The following is a 16,955-nucleotide window of genomic DNA, read 5'->3' on the forward strand; positions in this document are numbered from 1 at the left end:
AAACCTTTGGAATCATTCTCTTTGGCTCTACAACCAATTCCTTCCACATGTCAAGGGGATGTAGCTCAGTGGAAGAGCGCATGCTTTGCATGTATGAGGTCCAGGGTTCAATCCCCTGCATCTCCATGAGCATTATCTATAGATATGGTTGGCTATATTTTAACCTTTCGGGTTGAGCTGACATTCAGACGCTGTGCATTTCTCTCACTCTTTTTGTGCCTTAATAGTGTTGCTTGCAGCTTCTCTTATTGATAGACGATGCTCAGTTTCCGTTCGGTTATACATCGGTCACAATGGTGTCGTGTTTTTGAGCATGTTCACTGCTGCTTTTAACACATGCCTTCCTAACCGAAGACCACCGGTTAGCCATTGGACCATTAAAGTGCTTTGTCAGTTTTCAATTCTGTTTTTGTTCCTTGCAAACTTGACATTCTGGCATGGCTGCTGCTGAAGTATAACTTGCTTCATGGGTTTGTCCTGTTACTGCTTCTGGTGGCCGTATTTGCTGTGCTAGACTCTTTCAGAATTCTGAAGACAACCTTACAAGTGGGGATGTAGCTCAGTGTTAGAGCGCATGCTTCGCCTGTGTGAGGAACTGGCTTCGACCCCCAGCATCTCAATGAAGCATAGCTTGTTTCCTGAATGCCATTGTTTAACACTCAGGTACTCTTGCTTCCTGTTAGGCCCCAACAACCAAAAAGTGCTCTTTCCTGGGTGAGTCCCAAACGGCTGTGACTCAACAGTGCAACTTTCTTCCAGTCACCAAGACATGGGTTGCTTCTTCTGTTCTCCTTTTGGTAGCTGCCTATGCAATGCTATTTTGGTTACAGCCTATGGACAGTGTAGAATCGGTAGAATTGGTATCAATTCACGGGTCAGAACAGTGTTGTGATTTTGAGCATGTTCCAGCCATTTCCACACACTTCCGCTGTCGGAGTTACCACATGCCCTCATAGGTTTGTGTGTGGTTCAAATTTAAGCACTCACTCTTTTCTATGGCATGGTGGCCAAGTGGTAAGGCGTCGGTCTCGTAAACCGAAGATCACGGGTTCGATCCCCGTTCGTGCCTTTAAGGAAAGTGGACCGAACGGTCTATAATGTCCATTCACTACCAAAATATCTGCTTCCAATTTTGTCCTTGTACAAGAGACCTCTGTATGTTATCAAGCACTCGTCTGACTCTCAAAGAAGCAGCTGAAATGTCCTGGCGGAAAGGTGCTTACCTTTTAAATGGCAGACAACGGGAACATCTACCTCCATTTCTAATGTGACCTCTACCTTTGTTTTGAGTATTTCAATGATCTTTACTGAGTTTACCATCAGGTTTCCATGTGATAGAGTCTGCAGGAGCGAAAACTGGGCTTTGCTAGGTAAGAATTTCTCCATTGCTTCCAGGTAGTTTGCAGATTAAGAGGCTGTATGTCAAAGTCTATGTTATAGGGCCAAGGATTCCTGATGGTGTGGCAGGCCTTCTCACCCCTTCAGGGAGTAGTGATACATTAGGCAACTGTAGACTAGTTGATAAACCTTTGGAATCATTCTCTTTGGCTCTACAACCAATTAGTTCCACATGTCAAGGGGATGTAGCTCAGTGGAAGAGCGCATGCTTTGCATGTATGAGGTCCAGGGTTCAATCCCCTGCATCTCCATGAGCATTATCTATAGATATGGTTGGCTATATTTTAACCTTTCGGGTTGAGCTGACATTCAGACGCTGTGCATTTCTCTCACTCTTTTTGTGCCTTAATAGTGTTGCTTGCAGCTTCTCTTATTGATAGACGATGCTCAGTTTCCGTTCGGTTATACATAGGTCACAATGGTGTCGTGATTTTGAGCATGTTCCTGCCATTTCCTCACATTTCCGCTGTCGGAGTTACCACATGTCCTCATAAGTTTGTGTGTGGTTCAAATTTAAGGACTCTCTCTTTTCTATGGCATGGTGGCCAAGTGGTAAGGCGTCGGTCTCGTAAACCGAAGATCACGGGTTCGATCCCCGTTCGTGCCTTTAAGGAAAGTGGACCGAACGGTCTATAGTGTCCATTCACTACTAAAATATCTGCTTCCAATTTTGTCCTTGTACAAGAGACCTCTGTATGTGATCAAGCACTCGTCTGACTCTCAAAGAAGCAGCTGAAATGGCCTGGCGGAAAGGTGCTTACCTTTTAAATGGCAGACAACGGGAACATCTACCTCCATTTCTAATGTGACCTCTACCTTTGTTTTGAGTATTTCAATGATCTTTACTGAGTTTACCATCAGGTTTCCATGTGATAGAGTCTGCAGGAGTGAAAACTGGGCTTTGCTAGGTAAGAATTTCTCCATTGCTTCCAGGTAGGTTGCATATTAAGAGGCTGTATGTCAAAGTCTATGTTATAGGGCCAAGTATTCCTGATGGTGTGGCAGGCCTTCTCACCCCTTCAGGGAGTAGTGATACATTAGGCAACTGTAGACTAGTTGATAAACCTTTGGAATCATTCTCTTTGGCTCTACAACCAATTAGTTCCACATGTCAAGGGGATGTAGCTCAGTGGAAGAGCGCATGCTTTGCATGTATGAGGTCCAGGGTTCAATCCCCTGCATCTCCATGAGCATTGTCTATAGATATTGTTGGCTATATTTTAACCTTTCGGGTTAAGCTGACATTCAGACGCTGTGCATTTCTCTTACCCTTTTTGTGCCTTAATAGTGTTGCTTGCAGCTTCTCTTATTGATAGACGATGCTCAGTTTCCGTTCGGTTATACATCGGTCACAATGGTGTCGTGATTTTGAGCATGTTCCTGCCATTTCCTCACATTTCCGCTGTCGGAGTTACCACATGTCCTCATAAGTTTGTGTGTGGTTCAAATTTAAGGACTCTCTCTTTTCTATGGCATGGTGGCCAAGTGGTAAGGCGTCGGTCTCGTAAACCGAAGATCACGGGTTCGATCCCCGTTCGTGCCTTTAAGGAAAGTGGACCGAACGGTCTATAGTGTCCATTCACTACTAAAATATCTGCTTCCAATTTTGTCCTTGTACAAGAGACCTCTGTATGTGATCAAGCACTCGTCTGACTCTCAAAGAAGCAGCTGAAATGGCCTGGCGGAAAGGTGCTTACCTTTTAAATGGCAGACAACGGGAACATCTACATCCATTTCTAATGTGACCTCTACCTTTGTTTTGAGTATTTCAATGATCTTTACTGAGTTTACCATCAGGTTTCCATGTGATAGAGTCTGCAGGAGTGAAAACTGGGCTTTGCTAGGTAAGAATTTCTCCATTGCTTCCAGGTAGGTTGCATATTAAGAGGCTGTATGTCAAAGTCTATGTTATAGGGCCAAGTATTCCTGATGGTGTGGCAGGCCTTCTCACCCCTTCAGGGAGTAGTGATACATTAGGCAACTGTAGACTAGTTGATAAACCTTTGGAATCATTCTCTTTGGCTCTACAACCAATTAGTTCCACATGTCAAGGGGATGTAGCTCAGTGGAAGAGCGCATGCTTTGCATGTATGAGGTCCAGGGTTCAATCCCCTGCATCTCCATGAGCATTGTCTATAGATATTGTTGGCTATATTTTAACCTTTCGGGTTAAGCTGACATTCAGACGCTGTGCATTTCTCTTACCCTTTTCGTGCCTTAATAGTGTTGCTTGCAGCTTCTCTTATTGATAGACGATGCTCAGTTTCCGTTCGGTTATACATCGGTCACAATGGTGTCGTGTTTTTGAGCATGTTCACTGCTGCTTTTAACACATGCCTTCGTAACCGAAGATCACCGGTTAGCCATTGGACCATTAAAGTGCTTTGTCAGTTTTCAATTCTGTTTTTGTTCCTTGCAAACTTGACATTCTGGCATGGCTGCTGCTGAAGTATAACTTGCTTCATGGGTTCGTCCTTTTACTGCTTCTGGTGGCCGTATTTGCTGTGCTAGACTCTTTCAGAATTCTGAAGACAACCTTACAAGCGGGGATGTAGCTCAGAGGTAGAGCGCATGCTTTGCCTGTGTGAGGAACTGTCTTCGACCCCCAGCATCTCAATGAAGCATAGCTTGTTTCCTGAATGCCATTGTTTAACACTCAGGTACTCTTGCTTCCTGTTAGGCCCCAACAACCAAAAAGTGCTCTTTCCTGGGTGAGTCCCAAACGGCTGTGACTCAACTGTGCAACTTTCTTCCAGTCACCAAGATATGGGTTGCTTCTTCTGTTCTCCTTTTGGTAGCTGCCTATGCAATGCTATTTTGGTTACAGCCTATGGACAGTGTAGAATCGGTAGAATTGGTATCAATTCACGGGTCAGAACAGTGTTGTGATTTTGAGCATGTTCCAGCCATTTCCACACACTTCCGCTGTCGGAGTTACCACATGCCCTCATAGGTTTGTGTGTGGTTCAAATTTAAGCACTCTCTCTTTTCTATGGCATGGTGGCCAAGTGGTAAGGCGTCGGTCTCGTAAACCGAAGATCACGGGTTCGATCCCCGTTCGTGCCTTTAAGGAAAGTGGACCGAAGGGTCTATAATGTCCATTCACTACCAAAATATCTGCTTCCAATTTTGTCCTTGTACAAGAGACCTCTGTATGTGATCAAGCACTCGTCTGACTCTCAAAGAAGCAGCTGAAATGGCCTGGTGGAAAGGTGCTTACCTTTTAAATGGCAGACAACGGGAACATCTACATCCATTTCTAATGTGACCTCTACCTTTGTTTTGAGTATTTCAATGATCTTTACTGAGTTTACCATCAGGTTTCCATGTGATAGAGTCTGCAGGAGCGAAAACTGGGCTTTGCTAGGTAAGAATTTCTCCATTGCTTCCAGGTAGTTTGCAGATTAAGAGGCTGTATGTCAAAGTCTATGTTATAGGGCCAAGGATTCCTGATGGTGTGGCAGGCCTTCTCACCCCTTCAGGGAGTAGTGATACATTAGGCAACTGTAGACTAGTTGATAAACCTTTGGAATCATTCTCTTTGGCTCTACAACCAATTAGTTCCACACGTCAAGGGGATGTAGCTCAGTGGAAGAGCGCATGCTTTGCATGTATGAGGTCCAGGGTTCAATCCCATGCATCTCCATGAGCATTATCTATAGATATGCTTGGCTATATTTTAACCTTTCGGGTTGAGCTGACATTCAGACGCTGTGCATTTCTCTCACTCTTTTTGTGCCTTAATAGTGTTGCTTGCAGCTTCTCTTATTGATAGACGATGCTCAGTTTCCGTTCGGTTATACATAGGTCACAATGGTGTCGTGATTTTGAGCATGTTCCTGCCATTTCCTCACATTTCCGCTGTCGGAGTTACCACATGTCCTCATAAGTTTGTGTGTGGTTCAAATTTAAGGACTCTCTCTTTTCTATGGCATGGTGGCCAAGTGGTAAGGCGTCGGTCTCGTAAACCGAAGATCACGGGTTCGATCCCCGTTCGTGCCTTTAAGGAAAGTGGATCGAACGGTCTATAGTGTCCATTCACTACTAAAATATCTGCTTCCAATTTTGTCCTTGTACAAGAGACCTCTGTATGTGATCAAGCACTCGTCTGACTCTCAAAGAAGCAGCTGAAATGGCCTGGCGGAAAGGTGCTTACCTTTTAAATGGCAGACAACTGGAACATCTACATCCATTTCTAATGTGACCTCTACCTTTGTTTTGAGTATTTCAATGATCTTTACTGAGTTTACCATTAGGTTTCCATGTGATAGAGTCTGCAGGAGTGAAAACTGGGCTTTGCTAGGTAAGAATTTCTCCATTGCTTCCAGGTAGGTTGCATATTAAGAGGCTGTATGTCAAAGTTTATGTTATAGGGCCAAGTATTCCTGATGTTGTGGCAGGCCTTCTCACCCCTTCAGGGAGTAGTGATACATTAGGCAACTGTAGACTAGTTGATAAACCTTTGGAATCATTCTCTTTGGCTCTACAACCAATTAGTTCCACATGTCAAGGGGATGTAGCTCAGTGGAAGAGCGCATGCTTTGCATGTATGAGGTCCAGGGTTCAATCCCCTGCATCTCCATGAGCATTGTCTATAGATATTGTTGGCTATATTTTAACCTTTCGGGTTGAGCTGACATTCAGACGCTGTGCATTTCTCTTACCCTTTTCGTGCCTTAATAGTGTTGCTTGCAGCTTCTCTTATTGATAGACGATGCTCAGTTTCCGTTCGGTTATACATCGGTCACAATGGTGTCGTGTTTTTGAGCATGTTCACTGCTGCTTTTAACACATGCCTTCCTAACCGAAGACCACCGGTTAGCCATTGGACCATTAAAGTGCTTTGTCAGTTTTCAATTCTGTTTTTGTTCCTTGCAAACTTGACATTCTGGCATGGCTGCTGCTGAAGTATAACTTGCTTCATGGGTTTGTCCTGTTACTGCTTCTGGTGGCCGTATTTGCTGTGCTAGACTCTTTCAGAATTCTGAAGACAACCTTACAAGTGGGGATGTAGCTCAGTGTTAGAGCGCATGCTTCGCCTGTGTGAGGAACTGGCTTCGACCCCCAGCATCTCAATGAAGCATAGCTTGTTTCCTGAATGCCATTGTTTAACACTCAGGTACTCTTGCTTCCTGTTAGGCCCCAACAACCAAAAAGTGCTCTTTCCTGGGTGAGTCCCAAACGGCTGTGACTCAACAGTGCAACTTTCTTCCAGTCACCAAGACATGGGTTGCTTCTTCTGTTCTCCTTTTGGTAGCTGCCTATGCAATGCTATTTTGGTTACAGCCTATGGACAGTGTAGAATCGGTAGAATTGGTATCAATTCACGGGTCAGAACAGTGTTGTGATTTTGAGCATGTTCCAGCCATTTCCACACACTTCCGCTGTCGGAGTTACCACATGCCCTCATAGGTTTGTGTGTGGTTCAAATTTAAGCACTCACTCTTTTCTATGGCATGGTGGCCAAGTGGTAAGGCGTCGGTCTCGTAAACCGAAGATCACGGGTTAGATCCCCGTTCGTGCCTTTAAGGAAAGTGGACCGAACGGTCTATAATGTCCATTCACTACCAAAATATCTGCTTCCAATTTTGTCCTTGTACAAGAGACCTCTGTATGTTATCAAGCACTCGTCTGACTCTCAAAGAAGCAGCTGAAATGTCCTGGCGGAAAGGTGCTTACCTTTTAAATGGCAGACAACGGGAACATCTACCTCCATTTCTAATGTGACCTCTACCTTTGTTTTGAGTATTTCAATGATCTTTACTGAGTTTACCATCAGGTTTCCATGTGATAGAGTCTGCAGGAGCGAAAACTGGGCTTTGCTAGGTAAGAATTTCTCCATTGCTTCCAGGTAGTTTGCAGATTAAGAGGCTGTATGTCAAAGTCTATGTTATAGGGCCAAGGATTCCTGATGGTGTGGCAGGCCTTCTCACCCCTTCAGGGAGTAGTGATACATTAGGCAACTGTAGACTAGTTGATAAACCTTTGGAATCATTCTCTTTGGCTCTACAACCAATTAGTTCCACATGTCAAGGGGATGTAGCTCAGTGGAAGAGCGCATGCTTTGCATGTATGAGGTCCAGGGTTCAATCCCCTGCATCTCCATGAGCATTATCTATAGATATGGTTGGCTATATTTTAACCTTTCGGGTTGAGCTGACATTCAGACGCTGTGCATTTCTCTCACTCTTTTTGTGCCTTAATAGTGTTGCTTGCAGCTTCTCTTATTGATAGACGATGCTCAGTTTCCGTTCGGTTATACATAGGTCACAATGGTGTCGTGATTTTGAGCATGTTCCTGCCATTTCCTCACATTTCCGCTGTCGGAGTTACCACATGTCCTCATAAGTTTGTGTGTGGTTCAAATTTAAGGACTCTCTCTTTTCTATGGCATGGTGGCCAAGTGGTAAGGCGTCGGTCTCGTAAACCGAAGATCACGGGTTCGATCCCCGTTCGTGCCTTTAAGGAAAGTGGACCGAACGGTCTATAGTGTCCATTCACTACTAAAATATCTGCTTCCAATTTTGTCCTTGTACAAGAGACCTCTGTATGTGATCAAGCACTCGTCTGACTCTCAAAGAAGCAGCTGAAATGGCCTGGCGGAAAGGTGCTTACCTTTTAAATGGCAGACAACGGGAACATCTACATCCATTTCTAATGTGACCTCTACCTTTGTTTTGAGTATTTCAATGATCTTTACTGAGTTTACCATCAGGTTTCCATGTGATAGAGTCTGCAGGAGTGAAAACTGGGCTTTGCTAGGTAAGAATTTCTCCATTGCTTCCAGGTAGGTTGCATATTAAGAGGCTGTATGTCAAAGTCTATGTTATAGGGCCAAGTATTCCTGATGGTGTGGCAGGCCTTCTCACCCCTTCAGGGAGTAGTGATACATTAGGCAACTGTAGACTAGTTGATAAACCTTTGGAATCATTCTCTTTGGCTCTACAACCAATTAGTTCCACATGTCAAGGGGATGTAGCTCAGTGGAAGAGCGCATGCTTTGCATGTATGAGGTCCAGGGTTCAATCCCCTGCATCTCCATGAGCATTGTCTATAGATATTGTTGGCTATATTTTAACCTTTCGGGTTAAGCTGACATTCAGACGCTGTGCATTTCTCTTACCCTTTTCGTGCCTTAATAGTGTTGCTTGCAGCTTCTCTTATTGATAGACGATGCTCAGTTTCCGTTCGGTTATACATCGGTCACAATGGTGTCGTGTTTTTGAGCATGTTCACTGCTGCTTTTAACACATGCCTTCGTAACCGAAGATCACCGGTTAGCCATTGGACCATTAAAGTGCTTTGTCAGTTTTCAATTCTGTTTTTGTTCCTTGCAAACTTGACATTCTGGCATGGCTGCTGCTGAAGTATAACTTGCTTCATGGGTTCGTCCTTTTACTGCTTCTGGTGGCCGTATTTGCTGTGCTAGACTCTTTCAGAATTCTGAAGACAACCTTACAAGCGGGGATGTAGCTCAGAGGTAGAGCGCATGCTTTGCCTGTGTGAGGAACTGTCTTCGACCCCCAGCATCTCAATGAAGCATAGCTTGTTTCCTGAATGCCATTGTTTAACACTCAGGTACTCTTGCTTCCTGTTAGGCCCCAACAACCAAAAAGTGCTCTTTCCTGGGTGAGTCCCAAACGGCTGTGACTCAACTGTGCAACTTTCTTCCAGTCACCAAGATATGGGTTGCTTCTTCTGTTCTCCTTTTGGTAGCTGCCTATGCAATGCTATTTTGGTTACAGCCTATGGACAGTGTAGAATCGGTAGAATTGGTATCAATTCACGGGTCAGAACAGTGTTGTGATTTTGAGCATGTTCCAGCCATTTCCACACACTTCCGCTGTCGGAGTTACCACATGCCCTCATAGGTTTGTGTGTGGTTCAAATTTAAGCACTCTCTCTTTTCTATGGCATGGTGGCCAAGTGGTAAGGCGTCGGTCTCGTAAACCGAAGATCACGGGTTCGATCCCCGTTCGTGCCTTTAAGGAAAGTGGACCGAAGGGTCTATAATGTCCATTCACTACCAAAATATCTGCTTCCAATTTTGTCCTTGTACAAGAGACCTCTGTATGTGATCAAGCACTCGTCTGACTCTCAAAGAAGCAGCTGAAATGGCCTGGTGGAAAGGTGCTTACCTTTTAAATGGCAGACAACGGGAACATCTACATCCATTTCTAATGTGACCTCTACCTTTGTTTTGAGTATTTCAATGATCTTTACTGAGTTTACCATCAGGTTTCCATGTGATAGAGTCTGCAGGAGCGAAAACTGGGCTTTGCTAGGTAAGAATTTCTCCATTGCTTCCAGGTAGTTTGCAGATTAAGAGGCTGTATGTCAAAGTCTATGTTATAGGGCCAAGGATTCCTGATGGTGTGGCAGGCCTTCTCACCCCTTCAGGGAGTAGTGATACATTAGGCAACTGTAGACTAGTTGATAAACCTTTGGAATCATTCTCTTTGGCTCTACAACCAATTAGTTCCACACGTCAAGGGGATGTAGCTCAGTGGAAGAGCGCATGCTTTGCATGTATGAGGTCCAGGGTTCAATCCCATGCATCTCCATGAGCATTATCTATAGATATGGTTGGCTATATTTTAACCTTTCGGGTTGAGCTGACATTCAGACGCTGTGCATTTCTCTCACTCTTTTTGTGCCTTAATAGTGTTGCTTGCAGCTTCTCTTATTGATAGACGATGCTCAGTTTCCGTTCGGTTATACATAGGTCACAATGGTGTCGTGATTTTGAGCATGTTCCAGCCATTTCCTCACATTTCCGCTGTCGGAGTTACCACATGTCCTCATAAGTTTGTGTGTGGTTCAAATTTAAGGACTCTCTCTTTTCTATGGCATGGTGGCCATGTGGTAAGGCGTAGGTCTCGTAAACCGAAGATCACGGGTTCGATCCCCGTTCGTGCCTTTAAGGAAAGCGGACCGAACGGTCTATAATGTCCATTCACTACTAAAATATCTGCTTCCAATTTTGTCCTTGTACAAGAGACCTCTGTATGTGATCAAGCACTCGTCTGACTCTCAAAGAAGCATCTGAAATGGCCTGGCGGAAAGGTGCTTACCTTTTAAATGGCAGACAACGGGAACATCTACATCCATTTCTAAAGTGACCTCTACCTTTGTTTTGAGTATTTCAATGATCTTTACTGAGTTTACCATCAGGTTTCCATGTGATAGAGTCTGCAGGAGTGAAAACTGGGCTTTGCTAGGTAAGAATTTCTCCATTGCTTCCAGGTAGGTTGCAGATTAAGAGGCTGTATGTCAAAGTCTATGTTATAGGGCCAAGTATTCCTGATGGTGTGGCAGGCCTTCTCACCCCTTCAGGGAGTAGTGATACATTAGGCAACTGTAGACTAGTTGATAAACCTTTGGAATCATTCTCTTTGGCTCTACAACCAATTAGTTCCACACGTCAAGGGGATGTAGCTCAGTGGAAGAGCGCATGCTTTGCATGTGTGAGGTCCACGGTTCAATCCCCTGCATCTCCATGAGCATTGTCTATAGATATTGTTGGCTATATTTTAACCTTTCGGGTTGAGCTGACATTCAGACGCTGTGCATTTCTCTTACCCTTTTCGTGCCTTAATAGTGTTGCTTGCAGCTTCTCTTATTGATAGACGATGCTCAGTTTCCGTTCGGTTATACATCGGTCACAATGGTGTCGTGTTTTTGAGCATGTTCACTGCTGCTTTTAACACATGCCTTCGTAACCGAAGATCACCGGTTAGCCATTGGACCATTAAAGTGCTTTGTCAGTTTTCAATTCTGTTTTTGTTCCTTGCAAACTTGACATTCTGGCATGGCTGCTGCTGAAGTATAACTTGCTTCATGGGTTCGTCCTTTTACTGCTTCTGGTGGCCGTATTTGCTGTGCTAGACTCTTTCAGAATTCTGAAGACAACCTTACAAGCGGGGATGTAGCTCAGAGGTAGAGCGCATGCTTTGCCTGTGTGAGGAACTGTCTTCGACCCCCAGCATCTCAATGAAGCATAGCTTGTTTCCTGAATGCCATTGTTTAACACTCAGGTACTCTTGCTTCCTGTTAGGCCCCAACAACCAAAAAGTGCTCTTTCCTGGGTGAGTCCCAAACGGCTGTGACTCAACTGTGCAACTTTCTTCCAGTCACCAAGATATGGGTTGCTTCTTCTGTTCTCCTTTTGGTAGCTGCCTATGCAATGCTATTTTGGTTACAGCCTATGGACAGTGTAGAATCGGTAGAATTGGTATCAATTCACGGGTCAGAACAGTGTTGTGATTTTGAGTATGTTCCAGCCATTTCCACACACTTCCGCTGTCGGAGTTACCACATGCCCTCATAGGTTTGTGTGTGGTTCAAATTTAAGCACTCTCTCTTTTCTATGGCATGGTGGCCAAGTGGTAAGGCGTCGGTCTCGTAAACCGAAGATCACGGGTTCGATCCCCGTTCGTGCCTTTAAGGAAAGTGGACCGAAGGGTCTATAATGTCCATTCACTACCAAAATATCTGCTTCCAATTTTGTCCTTGTACAAGAGACCTCTGTATGTGATCAAGCACTCGTCTGACTCTCAAAGAAGCAGCTGAAATGGCCTGGTGGAAAGGTGCTTACCTTTTAAATGGCAGACAACGGGAACATCTACATCCATTTCTAATGTGACCTCTACCTTTGTTTTGAGTATTTCAATGATCTTTACTGAGTTTACCATCAGGTTTCCATGTGATAGAGTCTGCAGGAGCGAAAACTGGGCTTTGCTAGGTAAGAATTTCTCCACTGCTTCCAGGTAGTTTGCAGATTAAGAGGCTGTATGTCAAAGTCTATGTTATAGGGCCAAGGATTCCTGATGGTGTGGCAGGCCTTCTCACCCCTTCAGGGAGTAGTGATACATTAGGCAACTGTAGACTAGTTGATAAACCTTTGGAATCATTCTCTTTGGCTCTACAACCAATTAGTTCCACACGTCAAGGGGATGTAGCTCAGTGGAAGAGCGCATGCTTTGCATGTATGAGGTCCAGGGTTCAATCCCATGCATCTCCATGAGCATTATCTATAGATATGGTTGGCTATATTTTAACCTTTCGGGTTGAGCTGACATTCAGACGCTGTGCATTTCTCTCACTCTTTTTGTGCCTTAATAGTGTTGCTTGCAGCTTCTCTTATTGATAGACGATGCTCAGTTTCCGTTCGGTTATACATCGGTCACAATGGTGTCGTGTTTTTGAGCATGTTCACTGCTGCTTTTAACACATGCCTTCCTAACCGAAGACCACCGGTTAGCCATTGGACCATTAAAGTGCTTTGTCAGTTTTCAATTCTGTTTTTGTTCCTTGCAAACTTGACATTCTGGCATGGCTGCTGCTGAAGTATAACTTGCTTCATGGGTTTGTCCTGTTACTGCTTCTGGTGGCCGTATTTGCTGTGCTAGACTCTTTCAGAATTCTGAAGACAACCTTACAAGTGGGGATGTAGCTCAGTGTTAGAGCGCATGCTTCGCCTGTGTGAGGAACTGGCTTCGACCCCCAGCATCTCAATGAAGCATAGCTTGTTTCCTGAATGCCATTGTTTAACACTCAGGTACTCTTGCTTCCTGTTAGGCCCCAACAACCAAAAAGTGCTCTTTCCTGGGTGAGTCCCAAACGGCTGTGACTCAACAGTGCAACTTTCTTCCAGTCACCAAGACATGGGTTGCTTCTTCTGTTCTCCTTTTGGTAGCTGCCTATGCAATGCTATTTTGGTTACAGCCTATGGACAGTGTAGAATCGGTAGAATTGGTATCAATTCACGGGTCAGAACAGTGTTGTGATTTTGAGCATGTTCCAGCCATTTCCACACACTTCCGCTGTCGGAGTTACCACATGCCCTCATAGGTTTGTGTGTGGTTCAAATTTAAGCACTCACTCTTTTCTATGGCATGGTGGCCAAGTGGTAAGGCGTCGGTCTCGTAAACCGAAGATCACGGGTTAGATCCCCGTTCGTGCCTTTAAGGAAAGTGGACCGAACGGTCTATAATGTCCATTCACTACCAAAATATCTGCTTCCAATTTTGTCCTTGTACAAGAGACCTCTGTATGTTATCAAGCACTCGTCTGACTCTCAAAGAAGCAGCTGAAATGTCCTGGCGGAAAGGTGCTTACCTTTTAAATGGCAGACAACGGGAACATCTACCTCCATTTCTAATGTGACCTCTACCTTTGTTTTGAGTATTTCAATGATCTTTACTGAGTTTACCATCAGGTTTCCATGTGATAGAGTCTGCAGGAGCGAAAACTGGGCTTTGCTAGGTAAGAATTTCTCCATTGCTTCCAGGTAGTTTGCAGATTAAGAGGCTGTATGTCAAAGTCTATGTTATAGGGCCAAGGATTCCTGATGGTGTGGCAGGCCTTCTCACCCCTTCAGGGAGTAGTGATACATTAGGCAACTGTAGACTAGTTGATAAACCTTTGGAATCATTCTCTTTGGCTCTACAACCAATTAGTTCCACATGTCAAGGGGATGTAGCTCAGTGGAAGAGCGCATGCTTTGCATGTATGAGGTCCAGGGTTCAATCCCCTGCATCTCCATGAGCATTATCTATAGATATGGTTGGCTATATTTTAACCTTTCGGGTTGAGCTGACATTCAGACGCTGTGCATTTCTCTCACTCTTTTTGTGCCTTAATAGTGTTGCTTGCAGCTTCTCTTATTGATAGACGATGCTCAGTTTCCGTTCGGTTATACATAGGTCACAATGGTGTCGTGATTTTGAGCATGTTCCTGCCATTTCCTCACATTTCCGCTGTCGGAGTTACCACATGTCCTCATAAGTTTGTGTGTGGTTCAAATTTAAGGACTCTCTTTTTTCTATGGCATGGTGGCCAAGTGGTAAGGCGTCGGTCTCGTAAACCGAAGATCACGGGTTCGATCCCCGTTCGTGCCTTTAAGGAAAGTGGACCGAACGGTCTATAGTGTCCATTCACTACTAAAATATCTGCTTCCAATTTTGTCCTTGTACAAGAGACCTCTGTATGTGATCAAGCACTCGTCTGACTCTCAAAGAAGCAGCTGAAATGGCCTGGCGGAAAGGTGCTTACCTTTTAAATGGCAGACAACGGGAACATCTACATCCATTTCTAATGTGACCTCTACCTTTGTTTTGAGTATTTCAATGATCTTTACTGAGTTTACCATCAGGTTTCCATGTGATAGAGTCTGCAGGAGTGAAAACTGGGCTTTGCTAGGTAAGAATTTCTCCATTGCTTCCAGGTAGGTTGCATATTAAGAGGCTGTATGTCAAAGTCTATGTTATAGGGCCAAGTATTCCTGATGGTGTGGCAGGCCTTCTCACCCCTTCAGGGAGTAGTAATACATTAGGCAACTGTAGACTAGTTGATAAACCTTTGGAATCATTCTCTTTGGCTCTACAACCAATTAGTTCCACATGTCAAGGGGATGTAGCTCAGTGGAAGAGCGCATGCTTTGCATGTATGAGGTCCAGGGTTCAATCCCCTGCATCTCCATGAGCATTGTCTATAGATATTGTTGGCTATATTTTAACCTTTCGGGTTAAGCTGACATTCAGACGCTGTGCATTTCTCTTACCCTTTTCGTGCCTTAATAGTGTTGCTTGCAGCTTCTCTTATTGATAGACGATGCTCAGTTTCCGTTCGGTTATACATCGGTCACAATGGTGTCGTGTTTTTGAGCATGTTCACTGCTGCTTTTAACACATGCCTTCGTAACCGAAGATCACCGGTTAGCCATTGGACCATTAAAGTGCTTTGTCAGTTTTCAATTCTGTTTTTGTTCCTTGCAAACTTGACATTCTGGCATGGCTGCTGCTGAAGTATAACTTGCTTCATGGGTTCGTCCTTTTACTGCTTCTGGTGGCCGTATTTGCTGTGCTAGACTCTTTCAGAATTCTGAAGACAACCTTACAAGCGGGGATGTAGCTCAGAGGTAGAGCGCATGCTTTGCCTGTGTGAGGAACTGTCTTCGACCCCCAGCATCTCAATGAAGCATAGCTTGTTTCCTGAATGCCATTGTTTAACACTCAGGTACTCTTGCTTCCTGTTAGGCCCCAACAACCAAAAAGTGCTCTTTCCTGGGTGAGTCCCAAACGGCTGTGACTCAACTGTGCAACTTTCTTCCAGTCACCAAGATATGGGTTGCTTCTTCTGTTCTCCTTTTGGTAGCTGCCTATGCAATGCTATTTTGGTTACAGCCTATGGACAGTGTAGAATCGGTAGAATTGGTATCAATTCACGGGTCAGAACAGTGTTGTGATTTTGAGCATGTTCCAGCCATTTCCACACACTTCCGCTGTCGGAGTTACCACATGCCCTCATAGGTTTGTGTGTGGTTCAAATTTAAGCACTCTCTCTTTTCTATGGCATGGTGGCCAAGTGGTAAGGCGTCGGTCTCGTAAACCGAAGATCACGGGTTCGATCCCCGTTCGTGCCTTTAAGGAAAGTGGACCGAAGGGTCTATAATGTCCATTCACTACCAAAATATCTGCTTCCAATTTTGTCCTTGTACAAGAGACCTCTGTATGTGATCAAGCACTCGTCTGACTCTCAAAGAAGCAGCTGAAATGGCCTGGTGGAAAGGTGCTTACCTTTTAAATGGCAGACAACGGGAACATCTACATCCATTTCTAATGTGACCTCTACCTTTGTTTTGAGTATTTCAATGATCTTTACTGAGTTTACCATCAGGTTTCCATGTGATAGAGTCTGCAGGAGCGAAAACTGGGCTTTGCTAGGTAAGAATTTCTCCATTGCTTCCAGGTAGTTTGCAGATTAAGAGGCTGTATGTCAAAGTCTATGTTATAGGGCCAAGGATTCCTGATGGTGTGGCAGGCCTTCTCACCCCTTCAGGGAGTAGTGATACATTAGGCAACTGTAGACTAGTTGATAAACCTTTGGAATCATTCTCTTTGGCTCTACAACCAATTAGTTCCACACGTCAAGGGGATGTAGCTCAGTGGAAGAGCGCATGCTTTGCATGTATGAGGTCCAGGGTTCAATCCCATGCATCTCCATGAGCATTATCTATAGATATGGTTGGCTATATTTTAACCTTTCGGGTTGAGCTGACATTCAGACGCTGTGCATTTCTCTCACTCTTTTTGTGCCTTAATAGTGTTGCTTGCAGCTTCTCTTATTGATAGACGATGCTCAGTTTCCGTTCGGTTATACATAGGTCACAATGGTGTCGTGATTTTGAGCATGTTCCAGCCATTTCCTCACATTTCCGCTGTCGGAGTTACCACATGTCCTCATAAGTTTGTGTGTGGTTCAAATTTAAGGACTCTCTCTTTTCTATGGCATGGTGGCCATGTGGTAAGGCGTAGGTCTCGTAAACCGAAGATCACGGGTTCGATCCCCGTTCGTGCCTTTAAGGAAAGCGGACCGAACGGTCTATAATGTCCATTCACTACTAAAATATCTGCTTCCAATTTTGTCCTTGTACAAGAGACCTCTGTATGTGATCAAGCACTCGTCTGACTCTCAAAGAAGCATCTGAAATGGCCTGGCGGAAAGGTGCTTACCTTTTAAATGGCAGACAACGGGAACATCTACATCCATTTCTA

General features: G+C 44.5%; 25 non-coding genes across 25 annotated transcripts; all 25 read left to right on the plus strand.

The window, feature by feature from the left end:
- The first annotated feature begins 54 nt into the window (after positions 1-54).
- On the plus strand, positions 55-126 carry trnaa-ugc (transfer RNA alanine (anticodon UGC)). Its single transcript has one exon. It is a non-coding gene; the product is annotated as a tRNA-Ala (tRNA).
- An 871-nt stretch (positions 127-997) lies between these two features.
- trnat-cgu (transfer RNA threonine (anticodon CGU)) lies at positions 998-1,069 on the plus strand. Its single transcript has one exon. It is a non-coding gene; the product is annotated as a tRNA-Thr (tRNA).
- A 508-nt stretch (positions 1,070-1,577) lies between these two features.
- On the plus strand, positions 1,578-1,649 carry trnaa-ugc (transfer RNA alanine (anticodon UGC)). Its single transcript has one exon. It is a non-coding gene; the product is annotated as a tRNA-Ala (tRNA).
- A 284-nt stretch (positions 1,650-1,933) lies between these two features.
- trnat-cgu (transfer RNA threonine (anticodon CGU)) lies at positions 1,934-2,005 on the plus strand. Its single transcript has one exon. It is a non-coding gene; the product is annotated as a tRNA-Thr (tRNA).
- A 508-nt stretch (positions 2,006-2,513) lies between these two features.
- Positions 2,514-2,585, plus strand: trnaa-ugc (transfer RNA alanine (anticodon UGC)). The gene has a single exon. It is a non-coding gene; the product is annotated as a tRNA-Ala (tRNA).
- A 284-nt stretch (positions 2,586-2,869) lies between these two features.
- Positions 2,870-2,941, plus strand: trnat-cgu (transfer RNA threonine (anticodon CGU)). Its single transcript has one exon. It is a non-coding gene; the product is annotated as a tRNA-Thr (tRNA).
- A 508-nt stretch (positions 2,942-3,449) lies between these two features.
- On the plus strand, positions 3,450-3,521 carry trnaa-ugc (transfer RNA alanine (anticodon UGC)). Its single transcript has one exon. It is a non-coding gene; the product is annotated as a tRNA-Ala (tRNA).
- Positions 3,522-4,392: 871 nt separating this feature from the next.
- trnat-cgu (transfer RNA threonine (anticodon CGU)) lies at positions 4,393-4,464 on the plus strand. The gene has a single exon. It is a non-coding gene; the product is annotated as a tRNA-Thr (tRNA).
- A 508-nt stretch (positions 4,465-4,972) lies between these two features.
- Positions 4,973-5,044, plus strand: trnaa-ugc (transfer RNA alanine (anticodon UGC)). The gene has a single exon. It is a non-coding gene; the product is annotated as a tRNA-Ala (tRNA).
- Positions 5,045-5,328: 284 nt separating this feature from the next.
- Positions 5,329-5,400, plus strand: trnat-cgu (transfer RNA threonine (anticodon CGU)). Its single transcript has one exon. It is a non-coding gene; the product is annotated as a tRNA-Thr (tRNA).
- Positions 5,401-5,908: 508 nt separating this feature from the next.
- On the plus strand, positions 5,909-5,980 carry trnaa-ugc (transfer RNA alanine (anticodon UGC)). The gene has a single exon. It is a non-coding gene; the product is annotated as a tRNA-Ala (tRNA).
- An 871-nt stretch (positions 5,981-6,851) lies between these two features.
- trnat-cgu (transfer RNA threonine (anticodon CGU)) lies at positions 6,852-6,923 on the plus strand. The gene has a single exon. It is a non-coding gene; the product is annotated as a tRNA-Thr (tRNA).
- Positions 6,924-7,431: 508 nt separating this feature from the next.
- trnaa-ugc (transfer RNA alanine (anticodon UGC)) lies at positions 7,432-7,503 on the plus strand. The gene has a single exon. It is a non-coding gene; the product is annotated as a tRNA-Ala (tRNA).
- A 284-nt stretch (positions 7,504-7,787) lies between these two features.
- trnat-cgu (transfer RNA threonine (anticodon CGU)) lies at positions 7,788-7,859 on the plus strand. The gene has a single exon. It is a non-coding gene; the product is annotated as a tRNA-Thr (tRNA).
- A 508-nt stretch (positions 7,860-8,367) lies between these two features.
- On the plus strand, positions 8,368-8,439 carry trnaa-ugc (transfer RNA alanine (anticodon UGC)). The gene has a single exon. It is a non-coding gene; the product is annotated as a tRNA-Ala (tRNA).
- Positions 8,440-9,310: 871 nt separating this feature from the next.
- Positions 9,311-9,382, plus strand: trnat-cgu (transfer RNA threonine (anticodon CGU)). The gene has a single exon. It is a non-coding gene; the product is annotated as a tRNA-Thr (tRNA).
- A 508-nt stretch (positions 9,383-9,890) lies between these two features.
- On the plus strand, positions 9,891-9,962 carry trnaa-ugc (transfer RNA alanine (anticodon UGC)). Its single transcript has one exon. It is a non-coding gene; the product is annotated as a tRNA-Ala (tRNA).
- A 1,807-nt stretch (positions 9,963-11,769) lies between these two features.
- Positions 11,770-11,841, plus strand: trnat-cgu (transfer RNA threonine (anticodon CGU)). The gene has a single exon. It is a non-coding gene; the product is annotated as a tRNA-Thr (tRNA).
- A 508-nt stretch (positions 11,842-12,349) lies between these two features.
- Positions 12,350-12,421, plus strand: trnaa-ugc (transfer RNA alanine (anticodon UGC)). Its single transcript has one exon. It is a non-coding gene; the product is annotated as a tRNA-Ala (tRNA).
- Positions 12,422-13,292: 871 nt separating this feature from the next.
- Positions 13,293-13,364, plus strand: trnat-cgu (transfer RNA threonine (anticodon CGU)). Its single transcript has one exon. It is a non-coding gene; the product is annotated as a tRNA-Thr (tRNA).
- A 508-nt stretch (positions 13,365-13,872) lies between these two features.
- Positions 13,873-13,944, plus strand: trnaa-ugc (transfer RNA alanine (anticodon UGC)). Its single transcript has one exon. It is a non-coding gene; the product is annotated as a tRNA-Ala (tRNA).
- Positions 13,945-14,228: 284 nt separating this feature from the next.
- On the plus strand, positions 14,229-14,300 carry trnat-cgu (transfer RNA threonine (anticodon CGU)). Its single transcript has one exon. It is a non-coding gene; the product is annotated as a tRNA-Thr (tRNA).
- A 508-nt stretch (positions 14,301-14,808) lies between these two features.
- trnaa-ugc (transfer RNA alanine (anticodon UGC)) lies at positions 14,809-14,880 on the plus strand. The gene has a single exon. It is a non-coding gene; the product is annotated as a tRNA-Ala (tRNA).
- Positions 14,881-15,751: 871 nt separating this feature from the next.
- On the plus strand, positions 15,752-15,823 carry trnat-cgu (transfer RNA threonine (anticodon CGU)). The gene has a single exon. It is a non-coding gene; the product is annotated as a tRNA-Thr (tRNA).
- Positions 15,824-16,331: 508 nt separating this feature from the next.
- Positions 16,332-16,403, plus strand: trnaa-ugc (transfer RNA alanine (anticodon UGC)). Its single transcript has one exon. It is a non-coding gene; the product is annotated as a tRNA-Ala (tRNA).
- The last annotated feature ends 552 nt before the right edge of the window (positions 16,404-16,955 follow it).

This window comes from Brachyhypopomus gauderio, unplaced genomic scaffold (assembly GCF_052324685.1).
Source record: "Brachyhypopomus gauderio isolate BG-103 unplaced genomic scaffold, BGAUD_0.2 sc191, whole genome shotgun sequence".
Lineage (NCBI taxonomy): Eukaryota > Metazoa > Chordata > Actinopteri > Gymnotiformes > Hypopomidae > Brachyhypopomus > Brachyhypopomus gauderio.